Source organism: Empidonax traillii, unplaced genomic scaffold (genome assembly GCF_003031625.1).
Source record: "Empidonax traillii isolate 1590-97213 ecotype Southwest subspecies unplaced genomic scaffold, ASM303162v1 scaffold67:size1865537, whole genome shotgun sequence".
Taxonomy (NCBI): Eukaryota; Metazoa; Chordata; class Aves; order Passeriformes; family Tyrannidae; genus Empidonax; species Empidonax traillii.
In genome coordinates, this window is record NW_020955260.1 from 1,220,321 (window position 1) to 1,243,525 (window position 23,205).

The 23,205-nt window shown below is 40.1% G+C and overlaps 1 protein-coding gene across 3 annotated transcripts in view; it reads left to right on the forward strand.

Moving 5' to 3' along the window:
* ZMIZ1 (zinc finger MIZ-type containing 1) overlaps positions 1–23,205 on the forward strand; it is a 296,933-nt gene that overhangs the window by 118,452 nt on the left and 155,276 nt on the right. The window lies entirely within an intron of this gene.

Sequence of the window (23,205 nt, forward strand, 5' to 3'; positions counted from 1 at the left end):
TACTTTGAGTTGCTGATGGATCAGTTTTGTAATATGAAACAACAGGATGCAGAGTTTCTCAGTCTGCCTGTTTGATCATGTGTACTCCACTTTATCTGTTCAGGTGGTGTCTGGATCTCTTCATTTAGGTATCATTTCCAGTTTAGTAATTTTAATCTTCTGAATGCGAACAACAGAATAAAGCAGGTTGTAAGATGAGAGGCGAGCATTTCAAAGCATGTAATAAGAGGGCGAATATTGTTAGATGAGTTTGTGTTTGATGTCTGTTTATTAAACTCTTGCTCATGTTAACTAACACTGTGTCTGAGCCTAGGTGTTCTCCCCTGCTGAGCAAATACCCCTCCTGTAGCGCTTCAGTGGGTTTTTTTCAGATGGGGCTTTGCTTGAGTTCTGGGGTTTCCCTAAGCAGCCACTAAGTGCCAGTTCTACAACTCCTCAGCATTGCATAAACACACAGTATGCTCGTGCTTTCCCATACTTGATGTTGCATTAAGGTAAGAATGTTGCAGTAATTATACTGCCAGCAGATCAGACCACCTATGAAGACGAAGCTCTTGCTCACAAATGTTAGCCTGACATGCTCCCTGTGGAATCTCACTAGAGGGCACTCCTGGTTTTAGCATTAAAGAATTCTTCAAACAACTTCATTTTCTTTGCTAGTACTGGGGCAAGCTACCTGAGTGGCTTTGGAGACTCCACCATGACCACTGAGACTGATAAACCTAGGAAAGAAAATTGTCTCACAAACAAGGAGGTCTTGGGAGTTGCTTTCATAGGAAGAAGAGAACAGAACCCTAGAAGATCATAAATGTAAATGTATGGAGACAGCTCAATCTGGAGGATTTAAATATGTTATTTTGTGGTCCTTTTTCCCCCACAAAAATTGAGATCTGGAATTGCTAGTTATATTTGTGATAGAGATGCCTATAATAGGTAAGGGAATTTTGATGACTTCTCACACTGAGCATGCTATCTGAACTGTTATGTTTGCACTGAGCAAGGACTCGGTCTTCTTACTTCGTTAATAATTATTCCAGTTGAATGATAACAGGAGTAACCAAAACTTGGTCTTAGCAGACAGAAATTCATAGAAGAATGAGACCAAGTTGCTAAATTCTGGAGGGAACAGACCCAGTTTTGTAGTTCATCTTAAATCATGACTTAGGGAAAACAGGAGGTTTAGAGTGCCATTAGTGGATATACTAATTTTTTTGGAAACAAATTTTGAGCTTTCAGACTCACTAGGAACTGATAAACAATGAAACCTTTTTTTTGTTTGCTTGTTGTTTTTTGTTTAATAATGCAGTTCATCCAGATGTCAGTAATGAGGTAAAACTGTATCACCTTGATTGCCCAGTGGTTGGTGATCAGTGCCAAGCTGAGGAGTGCTTTGTGAGCAAGTAGTTGTGTGCTCCAGGCTGCCTTTGCAGGAGCCTCGAGGCTTCTGAAAAGCAGAGATGCACAAGGACAGCTGCCCAGGCAGCCACCAGCAAATGAGAACTGCAAGCCTTATGTTAGCAAAGGTGAGATGAGGTGGTGGCCTGTGTTTTTCCTGGGAATTCATTACATGCCTGCATGTCCCGGGAAGGGTGATAAGGAGGATGTGTGCTAGAGATTAGCAATTCTGTTTACTTTCAAAGTTGTAAATCAGTATCACTCTCCTCTATTAAGGCTATACCAGGGCAATCAAGAATGTGCTAATAGTCTTGCCCAAAATGTCATGGGTTTTGTGCTCTGCTTAAAAATTTGCTCTGGAATAAATTCTCTGATAAAGAGCATGAGCAATCTCAGTGTTTTGTAATTTTTTTTAATAATTAAAGTTGGTAATACATCACACTGGACTGTAGGCTTGTTTTCTCTCTGGGTATTCATCTTAGTGAGCTTTTGTAATTTGGCTTCATGCATGGCTGAGAGAGATGTATTTAATTTAAAGAAAACACTTGTATTACAATATACTTTATCTAGGTACTTTTATATTACCTGTGTGATTTGTCTAATTGAGTAGTTCATAATTTTTATGTATCTATTCCCATAACACCCTGGGAAATGGTATTTTATTCCATTGCTATTAAACAAGAGCATAGAAGAACCTATGACTTTCACAGGCTTCGATGGGAGGAGTGACTGGGAAGTCAAATGCACGTTCCCAAATCCCTTGTCTAGGACTCCAGATAATGGAAAAAATTCTCCCATTTTATTATGTATGAAACATACGTTCATTTGCACATGTTAGTGTAGAGAATGAGGCTTATATAAATGACTGAATATATTACATAAATTATCCATGTTCTACAAAACTCAAGCCTATGGAAAGGTCTCTTCATATTTATTTTTAATGATTTTTGGAAGAGAGTGTTCTTGCATTTTACTAATGGGCAAGTAGAATATACCGTGCCATATTTACATACAATTTACAATTAAATATAGGTCTTATTAATTATGTAAGATACACTTATCATATTTTTGTAGTGAGAAACCAAGGATCATGTAACAATTAAGGACTCTCATTTCAGATCCCTTTTAATCCTGCCCAAATTAATGTGTTTTGTAACATTAGCCCACAATTTCAGAAATGTCAAGGAAATAAAGTTTCATTTTCAAAAGTGAGACTGGGACTAAAGAGTCTGCATCAGCCTCCTAGTTAATGAAGACTCTGGCTACTTAAGAAATTATTTAGACTTGCTCTATAGTCAGTGGACAGAAATAGATATTTCCAGCGAGCAATTTGTGCCACTCATTTTTGGCATCTGTCTTAGCATAGGACAAATTGCCCTCTGAAAGTACTGCTCAGTGTTGACTGTTGATGGAACCTGGATGATTACCTTAGGCTAAAGCCTCTCTAGGAGATGACTAATACTAAGAATCAAAGCCAAAGTTGATGGTCCTTTTGCTAAAGTAGGAGACAAATCAATAACCAAACCAGAAGTTTCATCTATCTCCATTTTTTTCCTTTTTTTTTTTGTTAAATATTTGTTTGTTTGATTGTTCTCTGTGACAAAGTCTCCAAGGAACCTAAAAGGATGAGTCAATCATATAGCTATATTCTAATTAAATTACATAAAATCTTTTAATATTTTTGAAAGCTTTACTTGCTCTTAAAAGCTCTTTTTACACCACCATATGGAAATGGAAGGCTAGTACTTTCTGCCATGGGCTAAAATGTTGAGGAGAAAATGAGCTCTGTTTGTTTAGCTTTTTCAATTGTTATTGGATTTTAGATGTCATCATACATTAAAAAAAAAGCTTTTTTGATTGTATAAAACACAAAACGCAGGGATCTATCCATACCATACACACTTTGACAACATGTGTTAGATGCCTGTTCCAAAATAGAAGCCGGAGATGATAGTAGATCTGTGCATTCTGTAACCCAGTCCCTACAGAACTAAACTGATTACACAGCTCAGCAAGTACTAGCTTTACAGACCGAGTTAGACGTCCTGTGGTTGTATCTGAAGGGGAAGCAAAGGCTTTTAGGTTTTTTAGCTGTTGAAATATTTGTGTGTAAATTTGCAGGCAAAATTACTTTTTCTACTGATTAGGATTTTTCCTTTTGTATTGGACAGAATATTTATTGTTTGCTTTTTCTAGTAATGCTCAAAAGTAATTTTTTTACTCCATTTCTCAGTGCAAAATCCATGGTCATATTGCTGAAAGAAAGAGAACTATTCATTTTTAGCTGAGACTACAGAGCACATAAAGGTTTTTACACAGATTTCAGGTTTGTTTTTTTTAAAGCCACTGGCACATGTGCATTTTCTTTGACTACAGTTTAAAAAAGTTTAGGTAACCAGCTCAAACCTCAGATAATTATCTATGTAGTACTCAAATTGTAGCAGCATAAAACAGTATACTCTTTTGCTGTATTTAAATTTTCAGTAGAACCATACCATTAATTCAGGTTTTTTCCACTGAACTTCAATTACTCCATGTGCATTTTATTTATATTTTGAGATCCCTATGATTCTTCATAAACAAAGGTTTTAGAATTTTAATGAATGAAAAGCTCTTTGTAGTTTCACTGTCATAATGCACCTGTAAAAATATGGATTCTTTATTTTTCCCAAATGACTTCAAAGGAAAACTTTCTCAGCCCATGATACAGAATTCTGGAGGTTCTGCAAACTCAGTCAGGGATTTGTTAATCTCTTGATGGTGGTTTGGAGAGTTAGGGCGTCTTTTTTCTGTTGATGCAATCCACCTGATCATAAAGATTGTGCAGTCAAAAACATCACATAGAAGGTAACTACTCTGTTCATGGTACGTCTCAATTTTCTTCAGAGGTATCAATGGTTAAAGAAGCCTTGCTGTTGTTTTTCTAAGTGAATAGAACTGCAATGTAGAGATGAAGTATGTGATAGAAAAAGATAGATGAAGCATTGCTAGAAAAACATAGGCCCTTTGCATAGGAATTTTTCTTTCTCAGATTTTAACTGCTAGAACTGCTTTTTATCTTGGGTTTTATAGTTCTCTTTTATTGTGTGTTTTATGGTGTTGGTTTTAGGAGGAGATAGCCCTACCTCTGACTTTTAAATATCAGATGAAGAGCATCATTCGCATCACAGTGATAGCTAGTGGAAGGAAAAAAGATTACAACTTGTGAAAAATTGGTGTTGAAAAAAACAATGTTGGTTGATGAAGAACAGTAAAGGCTGGAATACTGGGGGGGGGGAAGAGAATCGGGGGAGGTGCCCTTGAAAGCAGAAGAGGAATTCTTCATGACTAAGAGCATCTTTGTAAAAATTAGATTTTGTATTTCTATTGATCAGAGTAAGCTGGATAGTTCTAGGGATAATTAAACCTGGGACAAAGAGGCAGCTTCATGGTATTGTGCCCAGTTCATTTTTCACCAAAAATCTTTATATTAAAATAAATATTTACACCTGTGTTCAATACTTCTGTTGAGGAACATAGATCTGTAGTAACAGAGTTATTTTGAGACCCGAGCAAACAGGAATTGCATTTCCCTGTAGATTTTGGACAGAAACCAGTAGTAAATTATCTGGCTATAGGTACTTTATGCAAAGTATCAGTAATTAACAATCATAAAAGCCTGTGGCCTGTGTCTTCAGCTGTGGTTTATACTACTGGATGTATCAGTGTTTAGGTTTTCAAGCTAAACAGCTTTAAAAAAATGATTTGAGAAAGCAGAGAGCACCTGTCTTTTGAGGATGAGTCATGGTAAAAAATTTGGATACTTGAACTCATTCAGTATTTCTGATTTTTTTGTTCTGGTCTAAGCAGCAGTTAGATGTGTTTTAGACAAGATACTTTGCCCTGCTAAAATTTCTGCAACTGTTTTAAGGAGGAAAAGTTCTAGGATAGTTGCTAGTAGAATCACCATGAGCATTTTTATAGGCTTCTTTAAGTGCAGACAATATTTTCTCAGTAATATTTTGAATATTTGATGCAAAAATGTAAATTACTAAAATACCCTGCATCAGGTCTTCCATTTAGCATTATCCTTTCACACTGTGGAGTAAACTAATGAATTACAGCATGATTACATAGCACATAATTAACTTTGTAATTAATATGCAACTGCCACTTAAACTAAAGTACTGCTTATAAAGATGTATGGCAACAGTAAATCACAGGTCAGAAGTAGCACTTTGGAATTTTCAAAAGAATGAGGGTAAATGCAGAATCACTTACAGCAGCAAAGTAAGTTAATTAAAAAGCAGATTAATTGTGAATGTCCTGTTTAATTTTAAATACCTTTGCTATTTCTTTTCCCTGAAGAAAGAACAAATTTAAAGCCTAAGTCATTCATTGTTTTCTTAAATGACATATTTAAAAATGAGCAGTGGTTTAGCTTTAAACTGTCCTGGTTGAGATTAGGATTTGGTTAGTATTCCTTTCTTATCTTGCTGCATAGAAGGGTAGTGTGAAACCAACAGCTTTTTACTTTGAATTAATTCCAGCATTCTGCCGTGGTCTTTTTTCTTCACATCAAGTCAGTGAAACAAAGTTAGTCAAACCAACTCCATCCTTTATTCTGCTGATTTATGGTTTTTATGTGTGTTTTTTAAGAAAGATGAGGATTTTTTTTTCTGTGCTATCGAAACCAATGAAGAATAAGGCAAGGCTTAATTTCAGTTACTTCAGACAAATATGTTTTGCAGCAACTGCCCACAGTTGGTGGCACCACCCCAGTGGTGCTAACACTGAAGGCCCCCATGCAAACTGATCGTGAGCTTCCAAAGGCATCTGGAATGGCACATCACTAAAATCGCATGTCCTGCTGCAGGTTTCCAGAGTATTAGCTGGAGACCTGTCCTTTCCCAAATCCTTTTCCTTTCTGTCTGTCTCCATGTGAAATTATGTTGACAACGGCAGGGCAGTAAAATCGCTAGTGTTGGTGTGACCATCCTGCCCTGGTTCAGACTGTGCTTGTTCGATGGAACACACTCTCTAAAATGGTACCAAACATAGTGTGCCAAAGGCTTGGGGTTTTTTCAAGTAGAAATGAACACACTAGAGAGCTCTGTACCCTGAGGCCATGGGAAACTGTTAGAGCTCTTCAAAACCTTTCTGAACACCTGAAGGTGATGCAATAGAGGAACCAGACCCTGCAAGTGTATTGGATGGTGTTTCATCTATTCAGTGCTTCAGTTTAGGCTTCTTGGTTGACTTGATCTACTGTTGGATATATCCCTGCTTAGTGTCTGGTTAAAAGAAATTAAACAGGATATATGTCACAAGCAGTAGGAAATGGCTACCCTAAGCATGTAATGCATCTTTTAAAGGAATTAATAAGTTTTGTTAATGTCTCTTTTGCGAACCAAACTAATTTTTTGTGTTCAGCAATACATGAAAAACAGCTCTAACTTTAGAGCCTCGGTTTCTGAAACACTTTGATTTGTGTATTTCAGTATTCATGGTGCTCAGTATATTGTTCATTGCTTCATCCACATGCTGCTATTTTTTTCTTTTTAAATGGCTAGCTGAAACTCCTGACCTGGAACAAAGAGTGATAGATGCTTCACAGTTACTCTTCATTCTGGATAAATAATCATTCAGGCATAATTATGTGCATCTCTCAGTGCTCATGAATACCTACTGCCTGCTTGAATAGCTGGGAGGGAATATACATTGCCCCTACAAATCCTTCAGAATTGGTTTCTTCTTGTACTGTGTTTAGGAAAAAGAAAAGCCCACAAAACAAACAACATCATGCACACACACAAAAAAATCAAACTGAAAAACCAGCCAGAAAAACAACCAAACAAAAAATCGGAAACCAAGAATTCTTTGGTTTCTGTTTGCTGACTGCGTTTTTCTTCATTGATCAGCTTGCTCAACAAGCTAACTACTATGAAAATTAAAATATAAGAGCAAGCATCCTGAGTTACTCTTCAAGAATAAGAAAAAATATTGAAAGTGTAGGGTTAGCACCGTAAGTGGAGTCTAACCTAATGGAACTTGGAGGGGAGTTTGTCATTTGAGTTTCATGTGTCACTTAGTGGGTCAGAATGTGAAAAACAGGTCAGTTTTATAATCATCAGATTTTTGCTTTAGTGGCTCAAAAGGGAAATGAAGCTTTAGGGAGGTGTTTTTTTCTGAAAATGATGTGTGGTACATTCTTGGAGGTTCAGTTCGAGGCATTATGAACAGATGCTTCTGAACTAATCTCAAATGTCACATTTCATGCATAAACCCTGGGGGATTAACAATATCAGGATTCCCTGAAAGTATTCCTGGAGGTTTAACTTAATACTCTCTCCCAGGGAAGTGTCCCACCTACTAACTTGATGAATACTTCAGGCCTTCCCAAAGGCCTTCTCTGTAATGCCAATCCAAATAAGGCCAGGGGAGAGATGACACAAGCAATACATTGCAAAGCAATGGAGCTTTGAGGTGGCTAGTAAAAATCATAGAAAAGTTGCATAGAAAAGTTGCAGTGGTCTCAGCAGAAGCAATATCATGAATTGATTTTACATTAAGAATGGAGAATCATCAACATCTCTGCCAGATGGAACAATCACAGCTCCTAATTATGATTGAGTTAGTTGTAACAATTGGGAGAAATGCAGGTGATTTAAAATAGAAGAAAGTTAATCTCCTGTCTAGCAAATGCCTACTTTTCTAGTTTAAATATTTTAGCGACTGTTCAGAGAAGCTTTTATTTAAAAGTAATAATAATTTAAAACCTTGCCCGTTTTGCAGAAATTGTGATGGATTCTTTGATAAACTCTGTAGAGGAATTGACAGCTATGTTTTTAACATCCTAAGCGTTTTCTTTCACTTTTTATATATATTATATGTTAGGGTCAGATGAAAAAAACAAACAGGGAAAATACATCCTTAAGCCTCTGTTAGAATGAGCTCCTGTCTAAACAGAAGATAAGGGAGGGAGTTTTGCTGCAGTTCTCTTCCATCCATGTGGATGTTTTTGCGATGAGGTTATAATATATGTTAACATTATGCTGACATCGACAGCCCTAGCCAATAGGTTAAAATTGTTAGGTAGTTTGTCTTTTTGACAGATCTTGTCTCCATGTCTAGCAATTTATATGACCTTCCAACTCTGATATTTTCCTTGCCAGTGTGTGTCCTAAACAACTCCCTTCTACATATCGGCCCTGCTTCGTTCTTGGAGACTGACAAGGCAGCCCTTGCATCACTGAACCTGTGAGGGGGCCCACTGGGTCACTGTCAGTGCTAAATGCTGCTTTATTGTGTTGAGTGTTAAATTGCTTGTTCAATTCTTGGACATGTTCTGTTAAACAAATGTTTTAAACCAATTTAGAAATTCAATTTCTTGCAGGTAGGGACATGGCAATTTGATGTATCAAACAAAATGTATCATATTTCCCTGTATTTTCCCCTTATAATTTAGTTCATGGGATGACTCATAAAAACCTAGGTCCAAGCTTAGGCATGTTCTGCATCATAGATGAATTCAATGGCAGAATAAAATCCCTGTTTCTGGATCAAATCTGCTAAGTATCACTTATGTCAACTTTTCTCCTGTGTTCTATAACACTTAGGATTTGTTGTTTGATCTTGCACGAAAGCATTTACATGAGTTTGTAATAGAACTTCTTTTTTCCCTAGCATTTCATCCTATTACATGTGGTGCATGTGTGCTTATGTATATATTTGTATATGTTGATTTAATCAAAGCCTTATAAAGAGCAGATCACTTGGCTTTCAGACGGAAAGAGGCTTATTAAAAATTTTTATGCTGGTGAATTGCTTTTCACAGGCCAGTCAGACATCTCTTGGGAACTTTGCTGCTAAGACCCCTCAGAGGTTTTCTTCCCAAAGCTGTGTAATAGCACTGCAGGTTCTGTGCAGTCCATTAGGACCTCTTGACTTTGTAACAGGTGTGATACATTAAAAGCACTTGCATTATGATAGTGAGGTTTAAAGAAACTTGATTTGCAAGTAGTGTAAACCACTCCTTTCTAGAGTTTTGAACAAGTCCAAAGCAGTCTTAAACAAGGGAGGAAGAAAAGGTAACAGCTCTGATAGACTGAGTCTGAATGGGTGACAGCAAAAAACTAATTTACAATCTTAGAGGTACTTGAGAGACTTGAATAAATGAGTCATCCCAGGAAGCAGAGCTCTAAATTGGTTTAAAACCATTGTAAAGAATGAATCTGTATTCCTAATATCACCTAGAAGTAGAATAGGACAATCTACAGTATTTTTTAACATCATATGCTTCTTGTAGTAGACAAGGAAGGAAAGACTTAGGTGTTAGGACACTGGTTCAAAATTGCTAATGTTGTCATCTTGGACAAGTCAGCTAGAGAACATGCAGCTGGGCTCCTGCAATGTATCTCTGCTGTAGTAGAGAGCTAGTCTGGGTCCCTAGAATAAGGTCAACCTTTGAGTGAAGTAGATTTCCCTTTACCAATTTTAAAAAGTATATAATTTTGTTTCTGAGCAGTGGAAGTAAGTCAGAGTGTGGCTATATAATGTCATACACATCCCTCTAATTTTTTTCAGTAAAAAAGCCAGTAAAAAAAGAAATTTGTGTGCAAACTAGGTCCCTTCTCATGAGGAGTAAAATGGGAAGAAGCTTGAAAATAGGCAGCTTGTTCAATGGATTTACAACACTTGCAGGTGGTAGAATATCATCATTCTGGGGAACCAAGGTCCACTTGGTCCACCCACAAAGTCTTTTGACTGTTATCAGGGGATTTATTCAGAGACGGAGTTGATCTTACAAGGAACTAATGCATAATACTTTTACAGTTACAGAACTGGCATTTTAGGGTTTCCATTTATTTGTTTCTTTGTTTTGTTGTTAATGAACTTACAACTGAATTCATGAAGGTGCTTAATAAATACTGATCTTTTTATTGAAAATCATACAAAGATCATTATAATGCATTAATGATTGCAAAGGAATTGCTTAACTTACACTCTACAAACTTTGTGGCAGGGTCTTTTTTTCCTTTTTTTTTTTTCTCTAAAAGATGTTCAATCCACATATTTTTCTGTCTTTCTGGACAGGCCCAGGTCTCCTATTCTTCAGATTAGGGTTCTGTCTACACACAGTATGGCTTTCTTCTTGTTTGCACTTTCAGCTTCCTTTCTGAACAAAATCTTGTGCGTGCCCTGATTTTGTCCTGCCATACAGTTGGTCATAATACGTAGTATATAATAATACATCTGTATTTGAGATTGTAAGAGAAAGTTTTCAAATAATTCTCATTCTTCTAAAAAAGAGAAGTAGTTGTTAGAACTGAGAAATGATACTTTCTCCTGTGATCTTTCATAGAAGTATTTTGTCCTGTCTTGTATTGTGGCTATCCCATTTGCCTGTACATCTCCAGTATTTGTGCAAACCTGTAAAAAGATTGGTGATTTTTGTTCTCTTAGACTTTTCTTTTAAAACTATTTCCTGCATCTGATTTAAGGACTTGTTTAACTGTTCCTGCTTTGCTGTTTGCCAATAGCCAAGAAGTCAGCTGTTGGAGGAAAACATTTACGTGGGTGTTTGCTTGCTTCTTATGCTTTGTACAGTCAGAACGGTGAAATTACAAGCTGAGAAGTGTAGAGATAAAAGATAGGGCACTGCATTATTTAGTACTTTACTGTCTGACGTTTTGAATACCACCATCACCTTAGGAGGAAAAACTGTGACTGCCTAGGTCTTACCTTCCTAGGCTGGCTGTCAGCTGGTTAAGAGGGTAGAAGTTTCCTTACTCAGGACTGGTGAGTCTCTAAATGTATTGTAAACGATAGCAGAGCCAGGCTCAATTTATGACCTATGGGAAAGGTAGGAAAGGATGGCTCAAAGAAGCCCTTAATTTGAAGTAGTGCATGGCTTTTTGGTTGGGAAGGAAGAGCTGCTCTTTACTATATAACTCTTTCTTCACAGCTTGGAGTATGTCAAGTGAAGCAAAATCAGAAAAAATTAACACTCTCACATCTGGTACTGTCTGAATTGGTTCTCTTGTCCAAGGTAGGATGGGAGCAAATGGGCTCCTCCTGCACCATGGCTTGTTTCATGCCATCCTATCCTTTCCTTTCCTTTTATATCCCTGCCTGGATCAGCTGTGCCAAAAGCAGGAACCTTTTCAATCCTGTAATGTGGCATACTGAGCAGCTAGGCTTCATAAAAAATGAACCATCTTTCAAAAGATATCCTTCCAAATTTAATGAACCCCAGTTACTCAGGGGGAGGTGGGGAAGGTGCCAAAATGTAACTGCTCAAGGATGACAAAAATCAGGAACAAAAGACAAGGAGATATTGGACAGAAAAGAGTTTTATTCTCTACAAGGTTTGAAACTGTCATAACATGTCTCTCCTTGAGTTCATCAGAACCTTTCCAAAGGGGATACTTGTTTCCTTTTCAGGGGAGCCGAGTGTTGTTTCAAATGAGATGCCACATGGACTTCTGCCTGCTGAAGGCTTTGCAGTGTGGCTGCTCTGCCATCTTCGTATGCGTGTCACCAGCACATCATGTTTGATCTCAATGAAAGTCACTCTAGAGTATGTCTAATCAGGCAGGGCTTCAGAAAAACTTGAAGGCTATAAAGCTGACCTCTGGAGTCTGCAGTGTTGCTGTTGGGAGCAAAGAAGAGAAGTGTGGAGCTTTTTGAGGTCTGTTCCACTGTGTCATAATAACCATTTAAACAAAAAATAAGGAAGGAAAGATATGAGTAGAAGAAAATACCGTCCGGACTTAAATTGCTTTTATACAGATGTCACCTGGATGTACAGTCTAAGTTTATCAAGTTATTTCTGCATTTTGAAGTCTGGCTGAATGCTGGAAATCTTGTCTTGAAATTTCAGGAAGGGTAATAGATGTTTTATCCTTAACTTATAGTAATACATACATTAAAGCTTTTACTCTATCACTTTTTGTTGTTCATATTATACTAACATGTAGTAGCCCCAGTCTGAATTGTGATTTGCGTTAGGCACTTTATGTGTATTTAGTGGAGATAGCATCTACCCTGAGGAGCTCTTGATGTAATTGGGAAGCCAGAAGAGCTGCAGAAAGGAAACTTCAGTGGTGGTGAAGAGCTCAGGTCTCTGTTCACAGGGCCAACTTTGTCCTACAGTTATGGGAAAAAGCTTCTGGGCATATACTTTGTAATAATGACGGTGGTATGAAAAATGCAAGACAGTCTAAGTGTCTTAATTTATGGACTGCACTATAAATAATTCAGTAGCAATAGTGTTTCTGTTTACATTGTCTGTAGTATAAACGAGAAGTCTGCTCGCTTCGGTTTGTAAGACAGTTGTCGCTCATCAGTTGTCAGGCTCGCTCCTGGCCTGTTGCAGCCGAAACAGCGGTGGGTATGACAGGAACTGTGCCTTCTCTTCTGAACAGGGGATGCCACACTGGTTCCTAGTCTTTTCAGTTGAGGTAGCTTTTGTTCAGGCCCAATTTAGCATTTGTATAGTTGCTGCTTTCAAGTACTTGAGAGGATTTTAAAAAACCTGCTCCAGATCTATGTTGTGCTCTGCCAAATGCCATTTAAGCTTTGCTCATGCTATCACCTGAGGGTGAGAGACCTAGTGGAGGTACAGCTTTCAGAGATCTGTGCTCTCAGAAGAAATGCTACTGAAACCTGTTCCTGACTATCCCAAGAGGTTTGTTTCTGAACTGAGCAAGTGACAGATCTTTAATCATGGAATGCCTCAAACCTTTGAAAACCAAGTTGTCTCTTAAGATTCTTAGTAAACAAAAAGAAACTTATTTCATGGTAAGGGTAAAATTCACTTTATTTTCCTGTAAAGTAGGTTTGGGACACTGGTAATTCTCAGAGGCCAGTTTCTAGATATAAAGGTCCTCTCAAATAAGACAGTGAGAAAACAGAATGGGGCAGTGCAGAGGTTCAGGAATATTTGAGTTTAAATCTTTCTTGAAGGCAGCAGGCTTTGTTATGTAAAGCTCCTGCAGTGTTTTGTCTTCTAGATGTGTAGAAGAATTTCTACCTTAGTGGAATTATGGGCACTTAGCATCAAAAGCATGACTACATTACAGGTGGTCAAACACTAGGGATGTGTGCAGCTTTGACTGTATTGGAATGAAGGCGCTGCAGTTGCAACTAGTTTTTAAATTATGTTGTTTTCAAAATCAACTCTAGGGCATCAAAAATATTTCTGGGCTCCTTGATAAAGTTTCAGTAGCAGTGAATCTGACCCTTTGGTTGTGTTTCAGGTATCTGAATATTAGCTGTTGAGAGTAATGTTAATAGCGGTCACATTTCAAGTCTCCCAATATATTGTATTCACGCAGTGCTTCATTGCTTGTGCACAGGAGAGTATTCCTTGAGGGACACACAATCATTTGATTTGCTTGTCCAATCTGGGATTGTTTTATCCAGACTGTCAGCAAGGTTTCTTGAAGTTTAGGATTTGGTGGTGACTTGAAATACTAGACATTTGTCTGCAGGACAGTTCCATAAAACCAAATTCCTTGGGTTTTAGTATGTATTCCACAGGTCCAGAAATATTAATATGGATGGCTCTCTAGTCAGCTGCCTTAAAATAAAGATAAAATTTATTATAGACCTTACCAAAACTGTAGTTTTGTTTTGTCTAGATGCCCAGAATCTTTAGTTTAAATTACTTTAAAGAAAGGACCAAATTCATAATTCAAAGGAAGTGGAGTGTTTGTAAAAAGACATTTTTGTGGCCACTGAAAGCAGTGCAGACAATATATTTGGTTGCTATTGATTGTTCTGTTTCACCGGCAACAAAAATTCACAGCCATCCAATCTTACTACTTACTTCTTCAGCTATGTTTAGTCTTTACAGGTTTTGCTGGTCCTCCTGAAATTTATTTTGCTCCTGTTCTAGGAAATTTGGTAAATATTTATTTAAATTTTATCAGAATGACCAGAATAATGGCTGAAGTAAAAGTTATTAGAGCCTATCTCCCAAGGCAGCTATTTAGTTGCTCTGTTCTCCTGAGAATTTGTTGATTGAGGTAATGCTGATTTTCTTTCTCCCCTCCTTCCCTCTCCCGGAGTGATTTTCTCTAGAGGAATGATTCTTTCCCTGATGGCTTATCAGAAACCCTTGGTCTTGGGAGGAGTTTCTTAGTTCTCACAGAATGAAAGAAAAGATGAATAAATCTTATGTTTATAGACTATAAAGAGAAATTACCATCTAGTTTGACTAAATGCCTTTTTTATAAGGCTAAACTTACTGAAAAAAAGGAGTCCCAATCTATCCTCATTCCTTTATTTGGTACAATATAGTTTGGGGATTGTTATGTTTTTTTCTGTTCCCACCCAGTAATGAGGAATAGAAGTTGTGATGGTACAGTATCACTAGAAGAAATCAGCAATTTCCTTCAAATGCTACAGTTCAACTTCCAAAACATGCCTGGTTTCATCAGATAAGTAAGAGGGCATTCAGTGTCAGAATGTAAATCCTTCTCATTTCTAATTCACAGTGGGCTTGAAATGTTTCTTGCTAGGAGCATTTCTTTGGGCTGGCCCAAGAGGTTTTGACCTCTGTTTGTTATATAGCAGGCTGTCTGGTTCTAGAGAGATGTTATCAGAGCATAGCAAATACAAAATAGCATCTTCAGTTTTTGATAGGTTATTGTTAAATTGTTTAAAATATATGCTGCTAGTGCAATCTCTGTCCTTCTTTTCTCCTCCTTCTGAGACCATCTTTGTACGGTTTGGTTGAGTCATTCCTGTTTCCTCTAAGGCTTTAGGAAATGCTTATATTAGGTTGTCTTCTGTAGCTTATCTTTCAGGTTTTAAGCAAATAACTTAGATGCATATGTCCAAACCAGCTAGCTTTCTTTAGGAGCTGATAAAGTCTAGCAAGAGCAGAAAAAAGTTGACAGTTCATACACATTCTTTGTTGCAGCTCTGTAGACTCAGCCCCCAGAAGGGTGTGTAAGCCAGGTGATGTTAGCAACACTACAGGCCTGTTGCAATATTTGGTAGGCAAACGCAGACAATTTTCAGCAAATATTTCATATATTGCACTGAACCTTTGAAAGAAACAGGCTTTCATTAGGGAAATAAGCAAGCATCACATGCCAGAATGCAAATCCTTTTCAGTTCTTATGCTCACCTGACTTATTTTGCCATCATGCCACCGAGCCCTGAAAGTGGGAAGAGGTGCTTGATTTTGCTTCGGTTTAGAGATCAGCAGTTTGTCAGGGAGGGATTTTTTACAGCGTCGTTGTATGAGTGATCAGGGACACTGGTTATGAAATGATTTGAGTGCAACCCTCCAAGCTTTTAGGGATGGCTCATTTGCTTGTAGCTGTCCCGATGAGGATTAGTATTTCTTACCTGCAAGCTACAGTACATATAATAAACCACTGGATCAGTGGGTTCTGCTGTGGAACTGTCAATGTTTGTTCTAGCAGATCTGTCTATATTGGAGTGTGCAAAGCCTATGAGAGCACTATAGCAGGTCTGTCAGCCCTGGCTCCCCAGTAGCACACTTCTACACACTTTTGCCTTTAATTTTGTGTTATTACATCTTGCTGTTTTAAACTGCAGTGTCCCTTTTCCTTGCTCTCCCTAAAGATAACAAGCTGACAGAGCTGATGACACTAGAAGCTAGTTGGAATGCAGGGAAACCAACCTTGTAATATAAGCATGCAGCAGGGCAATTACCTGAAACTGTGATCTGCAGATGCTGCTCTCCGTCTGAGGAAACCACTCATTTGAGCCAGCAGGCTGAGGTGAGGGCTGCTGGTGCAGGAGGCCCTTCATTGCTTAATGGTTAGTGCTGGCTAGTGACCAACTTGTCCAGGCTCAAAGGAGCACTCTCCTTAGCTAGAGGTGTGATATTTTTATGTTTCTGCAACACCATTCTTGTACAGTGAGGGGGATTTTATTTTTTTTATGTCGATAAGTATAGGTCATATCCCAGTGCTCTGTGTGTGCTTCCAGCTAGCCCCAGACCACCTTTGCTTTTGTAATCAGGGTGCAGATGTGCTTCATGATTGAACAACTTGTGTGCACCGCCGCTCCTCCTCCCAGAGGAGTCCAGCAGGCTTGCTTATGCAAGCTGTCATGCTGTCTTTTTTTCAAAAGCGTGTGTGGGTTTGCTTTTGTGTGTACCCGGCTGGCTGTTCGTGCCTGCATATAATAGGCTCTGTATATGAAAACGTTCCCAAGCACAGGGCTGCGGAAACAGCTTCCTTAAACCCGACAAAACTGCCAGCCCTTGCAGCTCAAGCCACCATAAATTACAAGAACCCGCTCCCACCTCGGCGGAGCTGTGCCTGCCGGGCGCTGTGCGCACGCACACACGCTCGCTCGCTTTCCCCCTCTCACAGTCAAAGATGATAGAAAGTCTTCTGGGGATTACTGCACATTTGTAGAGCAACAATGGAAAGCAGCACAGCACAAATATCTATTCTTCCTCGCCCAGCATAACAAACACTGCTTTGTCTCACATCTGGCCCTTTTTAATAGCTGAAAGCCGGTGGCAGTAGCTATTTAGCAGCTAATGGCAAATAAAGCTCTATTAAAACAGCTTCCTTTTCAAGTATTTAATGATGAAAACAGCCTTTCGCCTGACATTTTATACCTTTTTTTTTTTTCCCCATATCTAGCAGGGGAAATAAATTAGTTGTCGTGGATAGATATTAAACTTTTCTCAGCAGATGATCTCTGCGAGCATCTTCGAAAAATCTCGCACAGAAAAGCGGGCTTAGAGCCCTTTGAGTGCTGTGTGAGCCGTGTGCCTGTGGGTGCAGACGTGCCGAGCCGCATTGTGCCCGGGCTGCCTGGGCTGTGCAGCGGGAGGGCACCGGCTGGGACTGGGCGCGAGAATTGATACAATTATGTGCAATTAATAGCATTAAACCTGTGTGTACACGCGGAGGTACGTTCTGATAGCTCAGGAAAACCCACAACGAATACGTTTAATGATAAGGAAAATGTCAAGAGGGACTTAGATGGGTTTTCGTCTCCGGAGAGCCACATTTTACCACCAGGACGGGGCACTGAGGGAAACGATGTTTCTTAAATCCATCACTGGAGGCGACAGGCCTCCCCGGAGCAGCTAGGCTGGTTCGGACCCGGCTCCTTGAAGGTTCCATGCTTTCAGGCGACAGGACGCGGCAGCCTCCGCAGAGGCAGGAGAGGGGCCGGCGGCGGCCACCGCCCCGGGCAGCGCTGAGCCCGCACTCCCCTCCCGCGTCCCCTCGGCCCGGGCAGCGCTGAGCCCGCACTCCCCGCACTCCCCTCCCGCGTCCCCTCGGCCCGGGCAGCGCTGAGCCCGCACTCCCCGCACTCCCCTCCCGCGTCCCCTCGGCCCGGGCTCCCTCAGCGCTCGCCGGCCCCGAGCGGGCGGTGTCGCGGCCCTGCGGCGCCCCCTGGCGGGGGTCGGGCGGTCCCTGCCGGCCGTTCCCGGTTCCCGGCCCCGCTCCATCCTGGCTTCGGGCTCGATCAAAGCCACTTAGAGCATACGGATTGTCCTCCTCCTCCTAGGACCCCCTCCCAACATTCTGGACACATGCAGGAAATTATTAGTTTTTGGCTGATTGAATAAATAGCATTAACCGACTTGTGCGCTGTGGTGGGAGGGGATGCGAGTGATTAGAGCTGCTGTGCTGAGTCCCTGCTTGAGGAATGGTTTTTCTTCATTTCCCCTTCTCACCTGCTGTTAAAAAAAGAATTTCTTAACCGATAATGGTATTTCCTGTGTCTTTTTTTTTTTTTTTTTTTTCATGTCCTCCTTCCACTGAGTGGTCCAAAGTGGCTCCAAATTAGAGTGGCCGGGAGCGTGCTGGTCCCCCGTGGAAACGGAGACCTGAGTAATGCTGTGCTGCTGGCCTTGAGAACTGCTCACAGCAGCCCTGCTTCCTGGAAAGGGCTGCCTTTCCTCCTCTGCCCTCAAAATGGATTTCTGGTGGCAGGGTTATTTGCTAAAAATTTGATTTCTGAAGGAATGGCATGGTGTTGCTGAGGCAAGGAAGTGGGTGGCAATGCTTAGGGCTGGGCAGCAGCTGACATGTTTCCAGTGAGCTGCACTTCAGCTCCATCGCTGCCCAGCAGTTGAAGGCACTCAGCTGCTGAGGAAGGCAGTCAACTGAGGGATGGAAGCCTGTGGGAGTAAGAGCACAAAGCACTTCACGAATAGTCTCCAAAGTCAGGGAGAAGGTTGGGCCTGTTTCAGTGGTGATTCAGGTCTCTCTTGGCTGCAGGTGAGCAGGTTTCTGTGGTCCATTGGTCCTGGTGTGACAGAGCTCTTGCTGTAGATGGCAGCTCTGGACACGAGGAGAGCTCATCACAGAGCAGAACTGAACCTACACTAACTTTCAAACTGCTGTACTTTTTTAGACATGTTCTGAAGCAGTACTGAAATGTTTGGCTTTTTTTAATTGACTTTTTTTTCCCTAGAGGGCTGTTCATGCTGCCTTAGGTACTGGAGGGGATCATGTTTTACTAAATTGTTCTTAATTGTGAAAGTTCAGTTTCTGATACAATAATTGCAGTCTCCTAACCTGAACTTTCAACCAACACAGAGTGTAGCAGAAATTCTCCTTCGTAAAACCACTGCATAATTTAATTCTATTTTAAATATGGAAGGGGAGTTTGTAGTAATGGTTTAAGTACAAAGATTCAGTATGTTTGGGGTTAAAAAAAAGGGCTAACAGGTCGATACATCTGTTCCTTTAAAAAAAAAGGCATTCTCCATTTTTGAGACATCATAAATATGTAAATGAGGCCTCTTTAATTACTGCCTAGGGCTATAAACTCACAGCGCTAGAGGGGAGGGAAGAAGGAAGTCAAAGAATAATTCATAAATATATATTTTATTGTTTTTTTAATAAGAGAGGGAGATTGTGTCTTTACCTCAGAAAAGACAGCAGAAGAGAGGAGCTTTTTATTGCTGAATTAACCAGAAGGTGGTGGGAATACTTCTTTTTTTTTTGTTTATCCTTTTGGATGCAGTTGGCATGTAAAGCAGTAGCATACAACCTTCCCAGCTAATGTGTGCACCAAACAGAGGGGATTTGTTACAAAGCAGTGGGTAAAATTCCCTTCTCTATCCTGCTCTGCCAGTACCCTTAATCCTGATCAGCAACATCCCCTGCTGTCTCTCGAGCTGCTCACAGCGGCTGAATCTTAGCGTGGGTTCTAATGCAGGGACGCCACAGGCCAGTGAGGGACCCCGCAAAGTCGTTTTCACTTGTGACCTGATAAGTGCACAGCACTTAACCAAATAGAAGCCTGCTCTTACTTGGCCCTGCCGGCCTTTCTGCAAGTACCATTATTTTTGAGTAAGGTGATCTTGCTGCTCCTTTTAAAATAGCATAAGATCGACAGAAAGGACATTTTTTTAAAATTTCAGGAGGTAGATGTGCACGTGGGGAACCAGGCTAGAGTACAGCAATACTTATGTAGTAGTTATAGTTACTGGAAATTTAATTCTGCTGTTATTTTTCTTCCAGCCAAAATGGTCTGGTGTCAAAATGCTTATTCTGCCTTGGTGAAATTTCAGATCCATATGATAATTTTCACTTTCCACATTTAATCTTTTAATTCTTGCTGAGGCCCATGAAGGAGTAATTTCCAGATAATAATGGTTTCCCACTAATAAGCTCAGCGTTTTTTATAGCAGAAATTACTTAGAGCCAGTATGCTCACTGAAAAAAAAATTACTCTATTTGGTGCTCTTATGATGTGTCTGAGAGAAAGATAAAGATGAGTTTTGCGGCGGTGAGGCAGGGAATGTCAAATACCAAGTGTTATGTCATTGTGTGTGGTGAGGCTTCATGTGTAAAATTTTGGCTGTTTGGTTCATGCATCAAATGTTTACTGTCCAGGGGAGTTAGAGGACTGAGGGGCTTCTCTTGACCAGAAGAGAATAAATGAGATTGGACTGTGAAAGTAGCAAACTGTCAGTGGTAAAAGGATGTTGGGTGTCCATCCATCCATACTGTGAGGGGCAAGAGGCAGAGGGAGCCTTACAGGACAAGGATAGAGCTGTGGATGCTAGTGATGTGAGAACCAGGGGAATTGGCTATGGAAGTGAAAATACTTCTAGCTACTAGGGGAAGGGTGAGAGTCAGAGAGCACCTTTCAGTGGGAACCACTGGGTTTTAAAAGCAAAACTATTTTGGAGACTGAATTAGATCAGCTTATTACAGAAATTTATGGCCTGTATGTGTGGGAGAGCAGGGAACTGTGCTCCCAGTCCTGCCTCCAAGAGCCCTGTCGGGTTCCTGCTCAGTTCTGTGAGTTACTTTTTTGCACTCTGCCCTCTGCTTTTCCAGATGGGCTTTGAGAAGCTATGCTGTGTGGGAGAAATGACAATTTGGACAAGTACAACTGTGGTTCAGGTAGCTGATAGCAACCTTAGATTAATGTATTTTTGAATTGTACACGTAATATCACCCTAATTGCCTGCCCTCCAGTTACTTTCTTTGAAAAAAAAAAAAAAAAAGATGCCTCAGTTTGCATCTCTCCAAATATTTCAAGAGAAATCTTTGTGCATATATATATGTTTGTTTTCAGCATGCCCTTCTCCATCTGTCCTGATGTTCAATTAAAATGCAGATAATGTGTCCTGGCTTATAAGATGGATCACTGCTGAAGTGGTGTCATGTCTAGGCTAGCTTATCTCCTGATAAATACCTCTGCTGTCCACTGAGAGATTAAACTTCATGACTACTGAGGTCTGTTTGGGGGTCTTACAGGCAGATAAGACTGTGTTACTGGCTTTTATTAAAATATATCAATTTACATTTGCTAAAGAACCTTTGGATGGCATTTGCTATTTAGAAGGTGGCAGTGCCATAATCAAAAGATAATACTTGTATGTGAAACTGGCTCTTCTGTTTCATAAATATTATAATTTATTGACAGGAGTGCTTTATTGAACTCTCTTGGGTCTAGAGAGTGGAGATGAGGAGCTTGAGCTGCTGTTATAAGACCTGTCTAGCAGAAAAGATTTCTTTCCCTGAGACTAATCCAGCAGAGGCCATGGAAGAACATTATCAGCTAGGTACAGAAATCTCAGGCGGCTTGGGTGTGTGGGATACACAGGGATGCTGTGGTCTGGAGTCTGTCTTGTTATGAGAACCATGCAGTCAGGGTTCCCACCATGGGCAACACGCTTTTCCTCCAGGGGGTGAGTAGTGCTGGAATTGTTTAACTGAAGAGATGTTGAGTCGTGTAACAGGAGTGGTGAGCAGCCAGCTTCTCTAATCAAACAACTATCTGAAAAATTTGCTGTCTCTTATGTGCATGGAGGGAGTGGAAAATAGTTTTGTCATGAACAGCACTCTGAATAACAAACCGTTCAGTGCCCCTGAAGAGATTCATGAAGTAGAGGTTTCTGTGTGGGTCTGGGACCTTGCTTGTGCTAGTATAAACTTTTATATAAATAGGGCATTTGGGTATTTATTTCTGGATCTGTGTCCACTCACTGTTCATTAATGTAAGGATACGACTTCTTGGACTATACCAGTCTGTCCAGTAGAAAGATATGGGAATTTTTAGGCAAACATTTTTTTCAAGTTTCAAAGGTACAACATGTACATTTTAATTTGCATTTTAGATGCCATGAAGATGACTGAAACAGCAGAGCATACATATGTATGTGTGAAACATCTCTGTGCCCCTGAGAAGTGAATTCTAGAAAAAAGCACTTAAATCTGGTCAGCTTATTAAGTACAGTCTGGAGTCCTATGTAGTTCTACTCAAAACATAAATAAGTAGAAGTCACATTACAAACCATGCAGTAGTATGAATTACAGACTGAAACAATTATGGTGTCTTTTTGATCATGCTGTTCTACCACTAAAGGAAAATCATAGAGTAAGGCCAGAGAGGGGGAATGAGTGGAAGGGGCCCAGTGAAATCAAACCATGCCCACAACAAGAGCCTTGCTCACTTGAACTTTCAGTGTCTTGTTCTTGGTCCAAGTTTGAGGACATTCTGGCCATCCCTGCCTTTCAGATCAGTAGAGCTGTTTGTGCTGTGGCCAATCCCTTACCTCAGTCTGAATGAAGGGATAAGGGACAGGGACATGGCGAATTTGGCAGGATGTGTGTGTGTGTGTGTGCTGAGTTAGCGCCTGTCGCTTCCCCATCTCGCAGGCCTGGTTCTAGATTCCAGACACATACTGTTATCACACTTGGGTGTGATCATGGAGTGTGATGTAAAGCATGGCTCTGAAAAAGATGTAATGAGTGTGTGGAGCAGGGTCCATCTCAATGGCACCGGTGTGTACCAGGCTGTGTCCACAAACATGGCTGGGCATGGGGAACATCCGTGGTGGACCCATAAGACTGCAGGTTTGCTCTTTGGTTCATTATAACTTGCTGCCAGTTTTCATTTGATGATTTCATACAGCTGTAGCAACATGAATTAAAACTACAAACACCACTCCAAGCCTTCATTTCCATTTTCTAGATTTTTTTTTTTAAAGTCATGGGAAAGTTTTCATTTGCACTGTTGCATAATTTTTTTTGGAAATGGACCTAAAGACTGAAGGGCATGTTTTTCCAGAAGTAACAAGTAGTTTGTTCAGCTATAGATCCCTTAAAGAACACGATTTTTCTAGAAGGCAGGAACTGCTCACCCCTTTGGTTTGAACATCAGGCCTCTTCCATATACGCTGGGTTGTGTATCTGACCATTAGTCATTCTGAAAGTCTGGGCTGAGTTGTGAATCCCAGTCCTTCCTGCACTGTCATCTCAACTATTTCAAGAGCTCATGAAATAGATCTACTAGTTGGAGGAGAGTCCAAAGTGTTCTCATTGCTTTTATTTTCAATACAGAAAT